The 18,387-nt window shown below is 38.6% G+C and overlaps 1 long non-coding RNA gene across 3 annotated transcripts in view; it reads left to right on the forward strand.

Moving 5' to 3' along the window:
• Nucleotides 1–18,387, forward strand: part of LOC133224229 (uncharacterized) — a 134,035-nt gene that overhangs the window by 21,817 nt on the left and 93,831 nt on the right. For 2 of the 3 annotated variants that reach the window (XR_009728797.1, XR_009728796.1), the window contains exon 1: nt 15,829–15,967. The exons of the other annotated variant lie outside the window; for it this stretch is intronic. This is a non-coding gene — a long non-coding RNA (uncharacterized LOC133224229). Of the gene's footprint in view, nt 1–15,828; nt 15,968–18,387 lie in introns of those variants that run through there. 3 annotated transcript variants of the gene reach the window in all.

Consider the following 18,387-nt stretch of genomic DNA (forward strand, 5'->3'; position numbering starts at 1 on the left):
GTACTTAGAGGCTACATTTAAAGCTAGTAGGATTTCTGCAAGACATCAAACAACAAATGCCACCTTCTAGTGCTACTTATTCTCAAGACAAGATAAAGAGACAAAACATTGATATTCTGTAGTAATGTAAGGACAATGCAAAAATATTGCTAAATATATCTTAGCAGAACTTGGGGAGCTGTTATTGTAGTAACCTGGTATGCTATTTGTTGTGATTACTAATGCTTCACAAGAACGTCTGCTCTTACCTATTTTTAAGTGTGGGTTTTTTCCAGCTGCTGCGTTTGACTTGTTTAAAATACCTGTTCTATCATCTGAATGCTGCTTCGTTCTGTAAATTCACAAAACACTACGAGCTATTCTTTTGATTAAATTTAGTCATGTTATATGCAATAGCTGACAGGCTAATATATCTCATCTTATGATACATAAATAAACATCTTTTCCTCCTATTAGTTTCTCATAAATCCTATACTTATTTTGTATATCCACAGGAGTCCTTTTGAACTTTCCAGTTGTTATCTTAAAATGTAAGTGCATGTTTTATTAGGGACAATGATATCTTGGTAAATAATGTTGGGTTAATTGATTTCATGAAACAGTCACAAGATCTAAATATGCAAACAGAAAAGTTTTCTTGGTCCAAGTCCCATAGAACTGAAATACAGGAGGGCAAACTTTTAAATCATAAAATTGAGTGACTGTTTTCCATTCATGGTGGTGTGTACAAGTGAATCATAGGTTGATGATTCAATGACCTCTAGAAAAATCACAGTACAAAAGCCTTGTGAATTGGTATGCAAATATAATTATGTAGGTGTAAGGTGTTGTGGGGTGTTTTTTCCTAGTTCTTTAAGTGAACATTAGTATGTGTTATACTTTAGGCATAGTCCATGCTGCTTTTGTGGTGGCTGTTAAGGATAAAATATAAATGTATAATAAATTGTTTGTAATTTGATACAGAAGTGATGCTAGGAAAAAAAAAATGCAAACATCTTCTGACCCCTTCAATCTCTTGTCTTCTAAAACTAAGACAGGAGGAAATCAAAAAAACAAATTGTTTTCATGCCAGCTGCAGTATAAGTTGACAAAGTATTTAGACAGCTTTTTCCTAAGCAAAGACATATGCTAGAAAATGAGATGAACATTCTGATGGCTCTGATAATGAATACAAATTATGACCACAAATTGCTGAAAGTGGCCAAATAACTGAAGCACAACTGGAGACAGTGGCTTGAAATTGCCTGGCATCTCCCCACATACTTTCAACAAGTTGGGCTGGCTGAGGCCACTTGTCCACTCCCTGTAAATTCAAGTTTTCTGTGTGTATTTCCTGCTGTTATCACTCATAGCCTTACCTTTTAGAGCTTTCTTAGAAGCTGTAAGTAAAGGATGGCAGATGCAATTGTTGTCTAATCCTACCTAGTCTGAAAGCAAGCTGCTCTGTGGAGCATCTCCAGGCCTGATTTGTACAGTTCAAAGTTTTGGTTTTGCAATGCACTTAAGTGCATTGATGGCAGAGCTACTTCTAATTTGTGTCAGTCCAATGAATCCAGAGAATCTATTCCATGGCTGCTTTGCTGCTGCAGAATTGCACAATCCCTTCTGGAATGCTAATAGTATGCAGGGCTACAGATGCAAAGGGAAGCATCCTTCTGGCTTTGGCTCTTTGTATTTTTTTCAATGCAGCCACTGTTTTATTACTCTTTCAGTAAAGTTTTAAATTATATGACTTTCATGAAAACATTTCTTGTTTTAGTTGAAAACCTGTGATGCTTCAGTAATAAAAACTTGGGGAACTAGAAACTGCTAATGTTTAGTAACTTCTGTATTAATAGGCACAACATAATATATAATAGGCACAATGCAGCTTGTGACTTTTGCTGTGAAAATCTTCTTGTCTCTTCTCTTGTCTGATGTAGAGGGCAACTTGCTTGCTTCACTGCTAGGTCTCTCCTAGATGTTCCTTTTTCTGTGTCTGTTCATTAATAGGACACTCCAGACAAGTTCAGTGGAGCTCAGCTGTTCTTTGTCACTTTAATTAACATTAAATTAAATGGCTGAACTCCATGTGTGTTTGACAAGAGGAGAAGTTTTAATATCCTGCTTAACCTTTCACTGGTTTTAATGTTTCCGTGAATAGAAGTTAAGTGAAGGCATCTGGCATATTCAGTCTCAGTAAATAATGAAACATTTACTGAAATTATACTGAAATCATGGCTACTATAAAACTTCAGAGGTGGTCTTGGGAACTCGGGTGTTCACAAGTAACATTGCACCCCTTTAGAAATAAACTAAAATTCACAAGTGAAGTTCTACCTATTGAGCCAAAAAAAAAAAAAAAAGAGAAATATAAGCAGCAGGAGGGTTGTGGTTTTTGGGGGGGTTTTGCATTGTTGTTTTTTTTTTCTTTCTACAAATACCAGTTAGCATCCAAGCTACACTCAGCATATAAATCCAGTATGGTGAGCATATCAAACAGTTTACAGCCATTCCTCCAAGGTCCTGAAATCAAAACCTAGTGACTTTCTTTGTGATTGACGTACTGCAGAAACAGAGCATGCATTGCCCTGAGCAGTACAGTGCTGCACTTAGCACTGTGGTAGCTCCTTTAGGCAAGTTGCTTAGGGTGCATACCATATTGTGAATGTGTCTGCACCAGCTATTGAGCTAGTTTTCCTCACCTAGCTCAAGCATCTCTGAATGTATTGCTGTTGAGTGCTCTCAGGGCATAGTTGTCCTTGTAATCTGTATTTCCCTTTTCAATCCAGCAGTCTTCTACTAGCCTAAATTCGCTGTCTTAACAGAAGCTTTGACCACTATCGGCAAATGGGCTGAAGCACGAGTATAGAGTGGGCAGGAAAAACAATCAGTCTCCAAGCAAATATCCTGAGTTCAGGTTTTGCTATGACTGACATAAGCGAAGCTTACAAACAGTAATATATTCTAACAGCACGTAAGATCAAGGAGATTGGATTGCATAAATCTGCTTCTGAGTTTGCACTTTCTATTACAGTAAAGACTGTGTCTTAGTCCATTATCTGCAGAATTGATGCAGTAATAAATCTATCCCAAGCTGATCAGCGGCTAAATATCTTGACAGCTACAAGAGAGGAATACTCAGGGAATACAGTTATGAAGATCACATGAGAAAAGAGATCCTGGGAAGCTGAGGGGGATTGCATCTACTTGTTAGCACCATGAACTCTGGGATATACTTGCCATAAATCCATTGGGAGGGAAAAAGAATTGCATCCTTTACCTGTCTAAAGCTGCTGCTTATTTTTGCTGCATCTGCTTCAGCATTGGAAGATTTCTTAGAGAGTCACCTTAATTTGCTAAACTTTCCAAATTTGATAGCAACAGCAGTATCCTTCTGGGACTTGCTATATTCTAGACACTTCATAGAACCATAGAATAGTTCCAACCCCCCTGCCATGGGCAGGAACACCTCCCACTAAACCATGTCACCCAATTTTAACCCTAATTTTATATAATACATTTCTATTAGGAAAGTGGTATGTTTCATTTATAACTTAAGAGTTTATGTACCTGAGCTATTAATAGGAGAGTCAATGACAGCAGATGAGGTGTAAGTTTATCATGTACTTACTAGCCACTAGACATTTACTGCACTGTAAAAGAGAATGATTATGTGTGACAGCTTCTACCTTCCATTACCTAACTTCAGGGTGTTGTCAAATTTAAAATGATGGTAAAATCGACAGAAAGTTTGTAAATAAAAGGTTTCAATGAACAAATCAACAAATACAATGACAAATACAGATTACTTCTAGGCTCAGTGTACTGATTGTTTATTTGCACATTTGTAATGATGCTGAATCGGTTGGATGATGGTTGGCCCCAATTTATCTTTGTCACATCACTTGAGTTCTCTTGAGAATATCTAATTCAAAAAATCCTGTCACTAACATCTTCTAAAGTAGAGTGGAAAACTAACTATATCAAGCCAGAAATGTTTTTGAGTTCAAAGGGTACAGTCCTGTGAACACTAATGTTCATTCCTTCTTCTGAGAGCTGACGCTTGCATGTGCAAGTGTATGTAGATTATGGCCCCAAAGGGAGTGAAGCTATTAGAAGTAAAATGTTGGTGTTAACGCTGTCCTAATCTCCATGTTTTCTTCAGTTTAAATCTTGCTGTTCAAAGTTTTCCAGAATGCTACTGAGCTGAGAGACAAATCTTGATTTGCTAGGTACTTTTTCCCACACTTGTAGGTACATTAAAATATTAAGGATTTATAGATATTTACAGTCTTGCAGCACTGACCAAGGACAATTATCTTTTCTGTCTGTAATAAACAGAAACTGGAAACATCTGAAGGGGACTTTTGCTGCTGTAAATCAATATGAAATCAGAAGGCAGTCCAGTGGTAGCAGCTGTGATATCTTTATGTGTGTTACAGATTTAATCCAACAGAATTCCAGAGAATTCTGTAAGTTAGATTAAACAGTAGTTTGCTGAAGAAATACAGTACTTGCTGGGGCATACCTGTCAAACAGAAGTGAACTGTGCATGTGCAGTTGGAATATCTATTATGTATCTAAAAGGTATGGTCATTCTTCCCTGATATTGGCTTATAAAATGGAAGATAAGGAAGCTAAGGAAGATGTTTGCATAAGCAGTTCTGGGGCCACTAGATAAGAACTTGGAAAAAGAATATCAGGGATTTAGATGTGCGTAAGTAGCATCTGGATCCATCCCTAAGCTGCAAGTGCTGGAGAGCTGAACTTAGGAGAGGAGGTAGCAGTGTTCTTATTCGTCCAGGTATGTCCATATCTGGTCACTGCTGGAAATTTTCAATTTACAAAAGGCAGATGTGAGGGAGTTATAGGAAGCCTGAAATTCCTTAAGGAAAATGTTTTGAAAATAATAAACTTGGTATGATACCTGAAATTGCTGTACTATTTGAACAAGGTGCACATAGTAAATATTTGAAGAACATGCATATTAATTGTCAAGGCACACATTTGATTGAACTGTCAAAAATATTTGTCTGAGATCATGCTCCACATAGAATTATAGAATAGTTGGGGTTGGAAGGGACCTTCAAAGGTTATCTGGTCCAACCCCTGCAATAAGCAGGGACATCTTCAACTAGATCATATGCTTTATTTCCCAAATTTGAGGTAAACAGTTGATTCATTGTCTTAGGGATTGCATTACAATTCCCATAAGTTTGGCTTTATTTACACAGAAAAAATGTTGGAATCGCAAAGAAATGGTTACCACATACTGTATATGGCCAAAAAGCAGTAAATAATGTTTCTTACCTGCAAACTGCCAATTCTGGTTTTGCTGACAGCTCCAAATGAGGAAGTGAGGAAGCTCTCTCATGCCAGCTCTGTTCTCCCATCTCCTTTGTGAGGTAGTTTTCTTTTCCACATATGCACTGAGAAATGAAGCAATTTGTAGAAAGGAAGTTTGTCTATGTTGAATCTTACTCGTGTGTTCTCATTACCATCAATGTAAGGATTTTGAAGTCTATTTTTTTCAGTGGTAAAATGCAATTCAGTTTCCTTTGAGGAGACACAGATGAATGACAGAAGTGAATCAGAGGAGGCAGAGATGAGAAATAGGATTAGAAACAATAATGGAAGGAGAAATATGTGTTAGAATTATTTTGGGCTTAATGCTCTAAGTCATAAAATGTGAGTTGACTATTGCCCTCCCTCTAGAGCAGAGACAGATCAAAGGAAGACCCCCTACATATGCACAGAAAAGCCCAGAGGGGATGCAGAGTATTACCAAGGTGAATTCTCTGGGGAGTAATGAAATTGGAATTGCTTTAGCCACAGTTTAAAGGTTAATGTTCTTGTGATGAATGATATGACAGCATATAAATTACACCCTGGTCAGTTCTGTTTTATTGTCTGAATTGGCTAACTGGCACTTTTAATTTGTTTACTGCCATGGTGAAATGCAGTACTGCCTGGGTTTAACACACATTGTGTTCTCAATGTGTATTAAAAAATAATCATAAAATCCAACCAACCAAAACAAACCCCAAACCCATTACAAAACACAGCTTACAAAACACAACTTACAAAACAGTAATGAAGATCTGGGAAATACTGATGTCTTTTATAAGTTTGCAAGGGTAAGTCTAGTTTACTGGGCAGTACACAGTAAACTGTGTATTAAAGGGCGAACAGTTAGACAATAAGCTTGCTTTGTAAAGCTCAGATTTTTTTTGCATTCTAAGGAGATCTGAAAGGCCTTCTTATCAGTGATCTTAATTTCTCTAGCAGATCCCAATTCTGTGTAGCAGACCTCCTGCCTGTAGAATTACTTTTCCTTGTTCTGCTGATACTTCCCCTGTTTGCAGTCTGTAACAGGGTGAACACAAGCAGCAAATTTCTCTGAAAACAGCAGAATTGCTACAGTCTATTTTCTTCTAAGTTCAACTCCATTCTGTTCCATACCGACTGCATTAATAGCATTCCCCAGCTCTCTGGCCTCATTATCAAATGCTTTTCAGTGCACTGACTAAAACCCCTCCTGGTTTCTTTGCTTACCAGCAAAATATTCTCACTCTATCCACAACTCTGTCCTGAGTTCCCAAACTAGCAGATGGGAAATAAACACTTGCTGCTCTGGTTCACTCCACGCTGCCCGTCTTCTGACCTACCTACAGATACTTAAGTGTTCCCCTTCACACAACAGCACTGATTCTGGCACCTATGACCAGAAACCAGTTTCCACAAATCTTTAGAAATAATTAAATTTAAAAATAAATATGTACAGCTTTTAGTTAATTGCCCAGAAGAATCCAAGGTTGGTTGGTTTTGGGGTGATACATAAGGACAACTTGATCAAGTACAATTTCCCCACCCTTTTAAATTGGAAATATATTGATGTAAAGATACCTTACAAAACACAATCACACAATCTCCTCTTTAACACTTAAAAAAAAAAAAAGTATTTTGTCAATACTGCACTGTTAAAACACCCAATTTTTATTTTTTTTTTTCATCTTAACCAACTGAGCCTGTTGAGGACTAGCCTCAAGTTTGTTTCATTCTTTGTATATTTACACTTTACAACAGTGGCTGGCAATGAGTTCCTTTTTAATAAAGAATCTTAAGCAGTCTGGAGGTTGATTTAGCAATATGTTTCATCTTCTTGCTCTGATATTCCCTGCTATGTTCTCTTCTGTTATGTGTTTATCCCCTTCTTGACTCACATAGTGCAATATTCCAAATTTATTTTGCCTGCCAGGAGGCTTATGCAAACTGATGAGACATCTGAGAGATAACAGTGGCTTGGTGAATGCATTTCACTGTTACTTTACATTCTGTTCATTGTTTCCATCTGTGAAGAAGAGTCCCAGGAATAAACTGATATAAATACTAGCTTTTAGCATAAATAATGCTCTCATAGCATAGGACATTTAGCCGTTAAGTGTTTATAGCTCCTGTAGAACAGTAATCTGGAATGGTTTCTCTACAAAGCTAAGATAAAAGATTTTTTTATAGGAGGGGTTGTTTTGCTTTAGTCTTTTGGTTATCACAAATGATTCACTTAGTTCCCAATAATATATGTGTCCTGCACTATATTGTTACATTGCTGTGTTACTTTCATGTCCCGGATTGAAGAAACATTATTATTAGCAGTGGCTTTGGGCACAGTAACCATATAAATCTTACTAATTTCCTGTGTTACATACCAGCAATAACCCTTTTAGTTCTGATTACTTAACTGCAGCTACTTCATGCTGAGAAAACACTCTTAGTTTAGGAATCAGAGTGTAATAAAAATAAACCTGTTAAACTAATGAATTTTCTGCAGATCACTCTCAGTAAGTCATTGGTCTGATAAATGTAAAGGTTTTGAATGAGCTGATGATAAATAAGTTGGCTTTTAATCAAAGTAAGATTCTGTGATGTAGAAAACAGGAGCACATTGTTGTGTTAATAATAAAAAAAAGTATTTCCTCTAAATCTGCTATCAGAAATTGAACTTGGGTAGTTTTTAATTATGAAGAAACCAAACACACCACTGGTGGTTTCTGCTTTCATATAGCACTTCTCTCAAACATTGTGCCCTTTTGCCCTAAAAACTCATATGGAAGGGTAAGGAACAGACATAAATGCTCTGCAGGTTTTCTATATATAACTTAAATCTTTTCTTCTTTTTTTTTTTATTAATGCAAAAGAGAAGTGGGAAAGTGGACCCACAATACAATTTGCAGCCCTGGTATGTGCAAGAGCCTGGTTATAGGAAATGGGATGTATCATGCCCAGATTATAAAATAACTTGTATGTGGCCAAGAACCTGTGTTTGTCCATTCTGGCAGAATTTGTTGTGCTGAAACAATGTTCTTGCCTGGATCTGGAACATCTGCCTCTTCTAAAAAGATATTAAGCCAAACTTCAAAAAAAAAAAAAATTAGTTAGCATTGCATATGTAAAGGAAAAGTGAAGAGGGCAGTAGTTCCATCCCTTGGAATTGAAGTGGGGTGCATTCACTCCCTTTTAGCAGCAGTGGAGTTCTCAGTCAGCATTCCACCCAGCTGACATTTACTTTTTGTCCTGGTGTAAGGCTACTGAGGGTCCCGTGAACTCCATCTGTCCTAGGGAGCTAGGCAGCCAGGTTGCCAAACAAGTTCTTAATGAAATGTCATGGTAGTTCCATACATTGAGTGTGTTCTGTTCTAGTTTTATCTTGTTTAGTTCTCAGAAGTTTTCTTCCTTTGTAAATTTTAGGCTATGAACAGGGTGTACTGGGATGTTCCATCAGGAGATGAAAAGGCGGCTTAAAAGAAAGGTGCTCTAGTATTTCTGATTCTTAGAATAGCTGGATACACTGTATTCTGAAAGAATTCCAGTGATTATTTACCTATAAAGAAGTATGCTTGGTCATTCTAAGTTCACATACAGTGAAGGGATGTATGTTTTAATTGGCTCTTATTATTTCTCAGAAAGCTAAAGCAGCAATGTTATGACTGCATTTCAAGGATCTCTTGTATATGTATTTTTATTTAAATCTAATCCCTCTTTAGAAATCACAGAACCCTAAAAACATTTAGGCTGGAAGTGATTTGTGGAGGTTTTCCAGACCTTGAGCTCCCCGCTCAAAGCAGGGCCATTTTTTAAGTTAAAGCAGGTTTCTCAGGACCATGTCCTGTTTTGAAAATCTCTGAGGATGGAGATTCCAGTTTCTCTGTGCAACATGTTCCAGCACTTAATCAGTTTCATTCTGAATTTATTTTTTTTTTTCATAGATCCACTAACAATTTCCCTTACTGCCACCTGTGATCACTGTGTCTTGTCTTTTCACTACGCCCCTCTAAAAGGCTGTTTTTTCTCCAGCTTTTCTGTAGCCCACCCACTTTAGGCAGTGACAACTACACATGGCTCCATAGCCCTTGGTTTTACCAAGCTGAAAGCAACCACTTCATCAGCCTTTACACCTCATGTGCTCCAATCCCAAAAGTTCTCGGCCTCTCCTACGCTGTCTGGTTTGTTCCTCTTGTCTTGTAACAAGGTGTTCCAGGACTGGACGCAGTATTCCAGGACCAGATGCAGCTTCACATGTGCCAGGCAAAATTATCATCATCATGTAAGGGGGAACAGTCATTTCCTGCTGCTTGCTGGCTATGGCTTTATTTACATGGTTAGACTTTGCCATGGCGAAGGCTCACTCCTAACTCCCCTTCAGTTTGTCTTAATCCAGGACCCCAAAATTCTTCTCTGCAGAGCTGTTACTTACCCGGGCAGTTCCTAAACTGTTCTTAACACTTTTTTTTTGTAGTTGAGGGCTTGTTCCAAAATCTCCTCTCAGTTACTTCTCAACATTGTTGCCTCTTAAATCAGTTTTGTGGTAGTGCTGGTCAACTCTGTGAAAAAGGCTGCTCAAAAAATGGAGCCTGTATATTAATTGTGGTCAAATATTTAGTAAGTGTATGTTGTTATTGTGGCAAAGCAGCTAAATCAGCACAGATCATGTGCAGATTTAGTCTGGTTTGTTCCCTGTACAGCTACTGGATTTGGGCTTATGGTCTGTCTCAGCACTTGCATGTTTTCTTGGCATATATGTTTTTAATTGCAAGTCTGATTAATCAAAAGTCATCCTTAAAGGTTTTTGGCTTTTCTCAAACATGGGCAGAGTCTGTTTCTGATTTTATGTGGGGTTTGTGGGGGGTTTTCAGCACAAAGGTCACATGGGTTAGTATGAGTTTAGTTTTCTTATTTTTATGTGCTATACTATAAATATAAGAGCACTGGTAATAATAGTAAAATAAAAGCTAATGTTAGTAATATCCTATTAGTTTTAACAAATGAAAACATAGTATTTTTACAAACAGATGGAGTCAGACTCTATGCATTAAGTATTTTAGAAGTGGTTTGACATTTGAACAGCAAATGGATCAATTGGGATGCTGAAAAAAACTCAAAACCACAGAAGAAATGAGCCCTTCAAGAATAATAATCTTTCCTGTGATAAATGTCTTTCAGTCTGGTGCACAACTAGTATATCTTCACCCTTAGCGCATACCCACCGATCAGAAGAAGCCTGTGATGTGGAGGTCTCAAAGCATTTCATCGTGTTCTCATATCAGCATCCCCGTTTTTGCTGGAATAGCTATGGTCCAGCGATGTGCAGTAACCTTCCCAAGGCTGCCCAGCAGGCTGGGGCAGAACAATTTATTGCTATGGAACTGGACAATGTAGAGTTTGGGCTTCTTAAATATGATTAAGTAATCATTCTGAAATTTATAGTATCAAGTAATATTGTAACATAGCTGATGCTAACTAGGTAGAACTGCTCATTTCATTCACTCACCATCTATTTAGAAATGAACATAAGCAAATGCATCTGAAGCAGCTAGTATCTTAATGTAAGAACTCTCAAAATACCGTGAAAAAGTACTGACTTTAAATATAAGGTAGCAGAATATTTATAGGAGCTGAAAAAGAGGATTAAACCCTCTTTCCATGTTTTTCATTATTTAAAAAAAAACCCTAGAAACCAAACTGACAACCACAAAACTCCTCATGTTTTACTCCTGAAATGTAAATCTAGTTCTCTCTCTCTCGTAAGAAGGTCTGTCTTCAGTAAAAATCCTTTGCTGATTTTGGACTGAGTTTGTTTATATTTATTTTATACATGTTTATCCTTGGGGTGAGCCTGTTAGTGACGAGAATTCCAGACTCTGGGACAAAATGCAAAGGAAGCACTTTATAACCGGAGGAAGCAAAGCCAGGAAGAGAAGGCGTTACTCACTTGCAATTTTAAGTGCCTCAGGGTTGCAAAGCCCTCCTGATCTTTAATGTATCTATCATCTCCAATGTTAAGCCCTCCATTCTGAGCCCATAAAGATTTGTATAACTGAAACGGGTATGCTGAGCTATTTGGGAGACTTTATCAATATGGGCTTACAGACTAAAAGGAGAAATTAGTTTGTGTGTTTGTTAGTGTGAAATCCTGTCACCAGCATTACTGGTGCAAAGAATGTTGTATTGCACAATTCCTATGCTCAGTATTGTTACTGAGCCCATAAGCCATTCAGTTACTATGTTTAGCAAAGTAGCAATCTATTTGAACAAAAGGGGACTGTATTAAGTTTTGGCTTAGCTTTTAAGGAGATTAAACATTTGAAATCATGCAGATGAATATGCAGTAATTCCATATGCATCCTGCATAGTATGTTTGTGTTTTGAAGTGTTCTGAAAAGTCAATAACCAATTTTTTTTGTTTAAATTGTTCTGCTCTTTGTTTAAATTGCTCTGCTTTTGCAGCTTGTAGGCATGTGCAGTGTTAACAATTCAGTTCTGTTTTCAGTCTTCATTGTAGACAAACTGTCCAGTGACCATTGCACACAGAATGATTGAGAGTTAGTATGTTGTTTTTTCAGTGCCACTTGTATAATTAGGACTTAAAAGAAAAAAAATCAATCTTAGGATTGAATGGGGTTAGCAACACAGTCAGAACGAAGAGAGCACCTGATTTGTGAATTACTGCTGAGAGTAAATTGTTGGAGATTGAAGAGGCTAGCTGAGTTTCTGGGTTTTCTTCCCAATCATTTCCAGTCCTTATAGCAAAGTTAAGGTGAATCTAGAGCCTTTTGGCAAAGCTCAAACAATTGTAGGTTTTATGTATTTAATTCTCTTTGTGTTTTCTGTTTGCTGATGAAATGCATCCCGCCTGGACACGTTCCTGTGTAACCTTATCTAGGTGTTCCTGCTCCGGCAGGGGGACTGGACTAGATGATCTTTTGAGGTGCCTTCCAATCTCTAACATACTGTGATACTGTGTGAAATGTCTGAATTGTTATTGTTCCTACTGACTGAGTCTTGGTGTCTGAAGGTTTTTGCTGCTGCTGCTGTTCATGTTAGCAGTGGTGGGGGTAAGAGTAGAAGGGGCAGTGGTTCTCAGTAGTGACAGAAGCAGTTCATTTTACAGGAGGGGTGAGGGATGCCCACACCCATCTGCTCCTGGGGTTTCTAACAAAGCACTGTGCCAGCAATGGGCAACTTCAGACTTGGTGTCTACAACCTTTGTGCATTAATGAGTCATGGAATGGTAAATAATTAGAAAAATTGAGATAGTTATGCCAGTCTACTAGGTTCATTAATAATCATGTATCTAAACATGTTGTAATGCCTTCTACAACTAGAGGAAGAAGGATTGTATTCAGAGAAGCACTGTGGAGAAAAAAAGGCTAAAAAAGTCTTGATTAAATGTTTTAAGTACCTTTTGGAATTAAAGACTGTGAGTAAATGGAAATTCATTGGCAGTCTTGCCTGGAACACTGAGCTTTGCCTCAAGCTTTTAGAAGTCTTTAGTGTGTTTATGCACATTTCCAGGAATGATGAAAAATAAGGATCAGTGGTGACCTCGTGGTGAAAAAGTCAGCAATTACAGTCTGTAAAGCAGACAGAGTAGACAGAATGTCTAAGCCAAAGAAGGTCTATCATTACCTGTTGTTATTGGCTTTCAGTTGTTGCTGGCTTACCTGAGAATGCTCAAAGTACTTCTTGGTCCAACATATTTCCAAATTAATCCAAACGTTAGTAATCAAGGTAATGACTGGGGAATTATTTATTATGGGGATTTTTATTTCTTTCTTCCCCTCCCCCCTCTGCTTTTTTGGTTTTCTTCAATCTGAAGACTTTCATATTAAAATTTACATATAGAGCTAAAAATCTTTCAATATCAACAACATTTTCTGCTGCTTTTTAAAGTTTAGAATTGAAAATGAGTGTTGAGGGAGAGCTGAGTATTCGAACGGGTCTTAGATCTCCAAAGTATAAATGTATATACATTACACTGTTGTCAGATTTCATAATTTTCTGTTTCTCATTCATTTATATTGATTAGTTCCAGGAGGCTGAGAAAACTCCTTTTTCTCCATTCTGCCTGGCTGCAGTAACAAAAAACTAACTAGGGCCAAATGATACAACTGAAAATCTCCTGCATTCATTAGGAGAACGCAACAAGAACAGGCATGCCCTTAGTGATAAAGCAATAAGCTTTGTCTCAAGAGACCTTAGTTTTATTTCCAGTTTAGGCTCCCAGAGAGTAGATGGCTTAATCTCTCTGTGCCACAGTTTTATCTATGTAGAAATGAATACATGCTGTTATTTCCTGTCTCTAGACTGTAAAAGGCAGAGCAGGTCTTCTATGTATTTATAGTACTTCTTGAAAGGCAGCTTCAATCTCTGTAATAGCTGAGCAATGATGGCATAAGATGATGATCATGTGAATGGTTAGTTATGCTGGTCCACATACTATAGATTTGGAGGGAAAAAATATGGGTTTTCAGTATTTCATGCAGAATTTAATATCGTTTCTTGTCTGTGTGCCCACTGGGGGTATGAGGTGTGCTAAGGTTGCCATTGCCTGACCTTTGTACGACTCAACACAAACCCTGTGAGAAGTAGCCTTCCTTTCACTTTACTGTCAGTTTGGCTGGCTGCTAACACAGCCAAACGCAAACTGCTTACCAGATTTAATTATCCCAGAAAAGCAAAGGCCGACAGGCCAGTGACAAAGCTGGAGAATGGATGTATTTTTCACTCAGATCTGGATCATTCACAGCTGGTTATGGCTGTATCCTTCTGAAATGGAGGTTAGAATACTGAAAATACATAGTACATGTTTGAACCATCACACCTGCATGGCATGAGTGTAGCACAGTGCCTTCAGAAAATGGTATGTGAATGGGGTGCAGGAAGCAAATCTTTACAGACAAGTTCTGGAGTATAATGGTCTCTGTTCTATCATTTCCCAGCCACAAACAGTATCATGATAAAAATGGGACTTGAAGTAGCTTATTTCTTGGGGAAGAATAAGTGACCTTGTGCTACTGCAGAGCTGCTGAAAGACAGTGGTATCCTTTTTGTTTAGACTGCATGGTAAATCTGTCATTCTGCATTGGAATTTTATTATGCAACAAATACAGCCTTATGCAAAAAAACCCCTGCTTGTTTTAAATCTGCCATTCTAAACTTATTTACATTAACTTGTGCTCATGAATTTTCTCCCTGAAGTCAGTGGTATGAATCCAGTCTTAATGAAATTATTTGTTGTTTGTTTTTACTCAGTCTGTGATTATACTTTGCTATGTGTTTTTTGCTTGAAGGGTCACAAGAGAGACTGAAGAACAGAAATAAAACCTTCTTAGGTTCTGCACTGGAGGTGTTTCTAAGGAAATGCAAAGTTCTTGTATTCTATTTTTAAAAGCATCATACAATCTGGCAAGGAATATTCTTATGCTATTATGAAGGTTCCTTATATATTTCAGATTTCTAGATATAGATGGGCATGTGCATTAAAGCTATTTTTGGTGAAAGACAATGATCTAATATTGTAACTAGTTGCATTTGCCAGTAAGCCTGAAAGTGTGTTCAGATAGATGTATAACTAAAGAGTTAATGGAGATATTTTATCAACCCATTTAAGATCTTGTGTGTAATCAACCGTGAATTAATTGTCTCAGAGGCACTTGTTTGACAGTGACCATGTGCAAAATAGTTTCTGTGAGGAATTTAGTACAAACTATTGCCGTAAGTATTGTTGGCTCAAGAAAACCTGTGGAGGAGGATAAAGGAAGTATTCTTCTGGGAGAAAGTTCTGGTTTCTCTTCCCATTCCAGATCATTTCACCCTTCAATGTATGCAGGGTCCCCCATGGTGTAATTGTTCCCTCCTCTGGAAGCATCCAGATGGGATCTTTTCCTGTTAGATTACTTCCATTCTGACAGGATTCAGTATTTCTCTCTCATTTTCATTTCTGAATCTGAAACAAAGTTATGGTGTCACTTACGGGAACAGGTTGAGTAAAATAGGTGTATGTACACACTAAAGAGGCTCTAGTAGATATCAGTAAAAATATAGATGTACCAGTAGTTTTGGTAACTACAGCCATCTCTAAGTACAGCCTAATTTTTAAGGACTTTTCCTGACCTTTAAAATTTTTGATTTCTTGTGCAGTGATTCCTGTGCAACACAGATAACATGCAATTTATTCCCACTTTTACACAACATAAAGGGAAAAATTACCGATATCCCGCTGTCCTACCAATAGTTTTTTGTCTCAAAGTCTATACTCCTGATCATGTATGCTGCTGGTAGTGATTCATATTTCTTGCACAGAAGGCTTAAATTCTTTTCCTTCCCTGCCTGTTGGATTTGTAGGACTTCTTTTAGGTAAAGCGTGCAGTGAATATCGAAGTAATTAATCTTTACATTTTACTGGGATAGCCTCCTTACTTCAGCTACATGTGAGAGATCTTGACCTTTTTTATAGAAAACTTTGTTTTAATGTAGCCTTTATTTTTCCTGTCCTTCACCTAATAGGATTGGCTTGTGTTAAGCAAAGGATGGTGCAGTCGTAACGTGCTTCTGAAGGTGTGTGCATATGTTCAAGAGGAAGTCAAGTGTTTAATGGAAAGTTCCATATAAGAATGAAGTAGAGCTCAAGTAAAACCTCAGTCGAAATGTACTAGAAGTGATCTATCTTCAGTGTTACTGTTTCCTTCTCTCCCTGTAATTGTACAAGACGTTCTTTGGGCTGGTAACCCTATGATTCCAAAACTTCAAGGTTAATAACACCTTTCATTTTAATTGTGTTTCTATTAATAATGTATTATTAGACTGAGAAATTTAGGTAGTTTTAATCCATAGTAACTTAGACTGCTTTACAAATACAACTGGTTTGTATTTTAGAAAGTGAATTAATTTTGGAAGGTTAAGATCTTCTATCCTATTAGCTCTCAGTAAGTCCTGTTTCAAGGACAGCACGTGTAATTTGAGGTTTTTATACTAACCTATGCTGTAGTTGCTATCATCCCACTTGTACACATAGAAGGAGGTAAGAATTCACCAATGGCAATGTGTAAAGCGTGCCGCTCTGGTGTAATGTGGTTCTCACACTTGGTCATAGTGCTCCAAAGGGCTTCTGTGGTAAGAGCATGCTCGTATACTGCTGAACCCAGCGGTTCTTTATTCAGTGCAACGACTTCATGGGAATCTCCAGTGGCCGTTTCCTGACGTTGTAGCCGCTGAAACTGACCTGTCCGTTCCGCTGGTGCGGGGCGGTGCGCGCGTCCGCGGGCGGTAGGTGGCGGTGTTGGGCAGGCTGTGACCGCAGGGCTGGCTGGCTGCTCGGTCCAGCTCTATAAGGAGAAAGGTTTTCCGCTCCCTTACCCACCGCTTCCCATCTTCTCTTGAGGGTCCGCCGAATTACCCTATGTATTTTGATACCTTAGGTCCAGGAAAGCCGCCCTACTGAGCTTACACAGGGTCAAGGACTCTTCTGCTGCTCACCCTGCCAGCGAGGAGGCTGAGGGGACACAAGGAATTGGGAGGGGACACAGTCAGGACAGCTGAGCCATGGGGTATCCTGTGCCATATAGTTTGATGCTCAGTGTATAAAGCTGGGGGAAGTAGGGAGGGGGATAAAGTTGGGAGAGATAGCATTTGTCTTCCCAAGTTATCATTACATGTGATGGAGCCCTGTTTCCCTGTGGATGGCTGAACACGTGCCTGACTATGGGAAGTGGTGAACTAATCCCTTGGTTTCTTTGCTTGCATGCACAGCTTCTGCTTTACCTATTAAACTGTCTTTATCTCAACCCAGGAGTTTCTCACTTGTAGCTTTTCAGTTTGTGAATGGCTCTGTGGTGCATAGGTGCCAGCTGGGGTTAAACCACCAGAGTCTTGGGCTTTACAAACAAATGAGTTACACTGAAGTGTCTGAATGGCTTCCTGAGCTTCTGCCTGCCCTGTCCATGGTTCAGCCTGGTGGATGATCTGTCAGTTATAGAAGCTGATCATGAAGAATTAGCCAATGCAGTGCAAGAGTTCACGTTACATAGTGGCTGCAGGGCTCTTTCGCATGTAGCTGTTACACAATGTACAAGCTGCTTGCATATCTTTTCATTCCTGTTGTCCTGGGTTCAGCTGTAGCACTCATTTTCTCCTTAGTAGCTGGTGCAGCACTGTGGTTTTGACTTCAGCCTGACAACAGTGCTTTTAACACACTGATGGTTTTAGTTGTTGCTAAGTAATGCTTACTCTGATCAAGGACTCTGTCTCTCATGCTCTGCCAGTGAAGAGGGGCATGGGAAGCCAGGAGGAAGCAGAGACAGGACACCTGACCCAAAGTAGCCAAAGGGGTATTCCATACCACAGCATGTCATGCCCAGTATAGAAATTGTGGGGAATCACCCGGAAGGCCCAGATCACTGCTTGGGTCAGGCTGGGTATTGGTCAATGGATGGTGAGCAATTGCATTGTGCATTACTCGTAATTGTTTTCTTTTCCCCTTTTTTCTATTATCTCCCCTTGTTATTTCCCTTACTATTATTGCTGGTAACAGTAGTAGTTTTGTGTTATACCTTGGTTACTGGACTGTTCTTATCTCAACCTGTGGAAGTTACATTCTGTCAGTTCCCTCCATCCCTCCAGGAGCAGTGATTGAAAAAGGGGAGGAGTGAATGAGTGGCTGCGTGGTTCTGAGCTACTGACTGAGCTTAAACCATGACACTTTCTAGCATATAGCTTAGCATCACTTCCAGTTCAGCAAGATCACCTTAAGTGTTTGCTACAAATGATGAAACTTCTCCTGTAAAAGCTAAACTTACACTTTAAAAGCTGTACTGAATTAAGATGTAAATCCTGGTCTAAATTGAAGAATTTCAGTTGTTAAGTCATCCATTGATTTTAATTGGGGATGGGCCAGTTCTTAATCTTCTGGCAGCTACTAATGTGCATGCTTAAAAACAAACAACCCTCCCAAAATTAACAGATACAACCCCCAAAATCTCTTGAAAAACTGGCTTTCTGTCACTTCACCAGCATTGGACATTCCCAGGGCTTGCCTCCCATAAATTTTTGCAACAACTCTGTATTTTAGCA

Source organism: Neopsephotus bourkii, unplaced genomic scaffold (assembly GCF_033783945.1).
Source record: "Neopsephotus bourkii isolate Nb327-2 ecotype Australia unplaced genomic scaffold, CSIRO-AGI_Nbou_v1 NB_1663, whole genome shotgun sequence".
Classification (NCBI taxonomy): Eukaryota; Metazoa; Chordata; class Aves; order Psittaciformes; family Psittacidae; genus Neopsephotus; species Neopsephotus bourkii.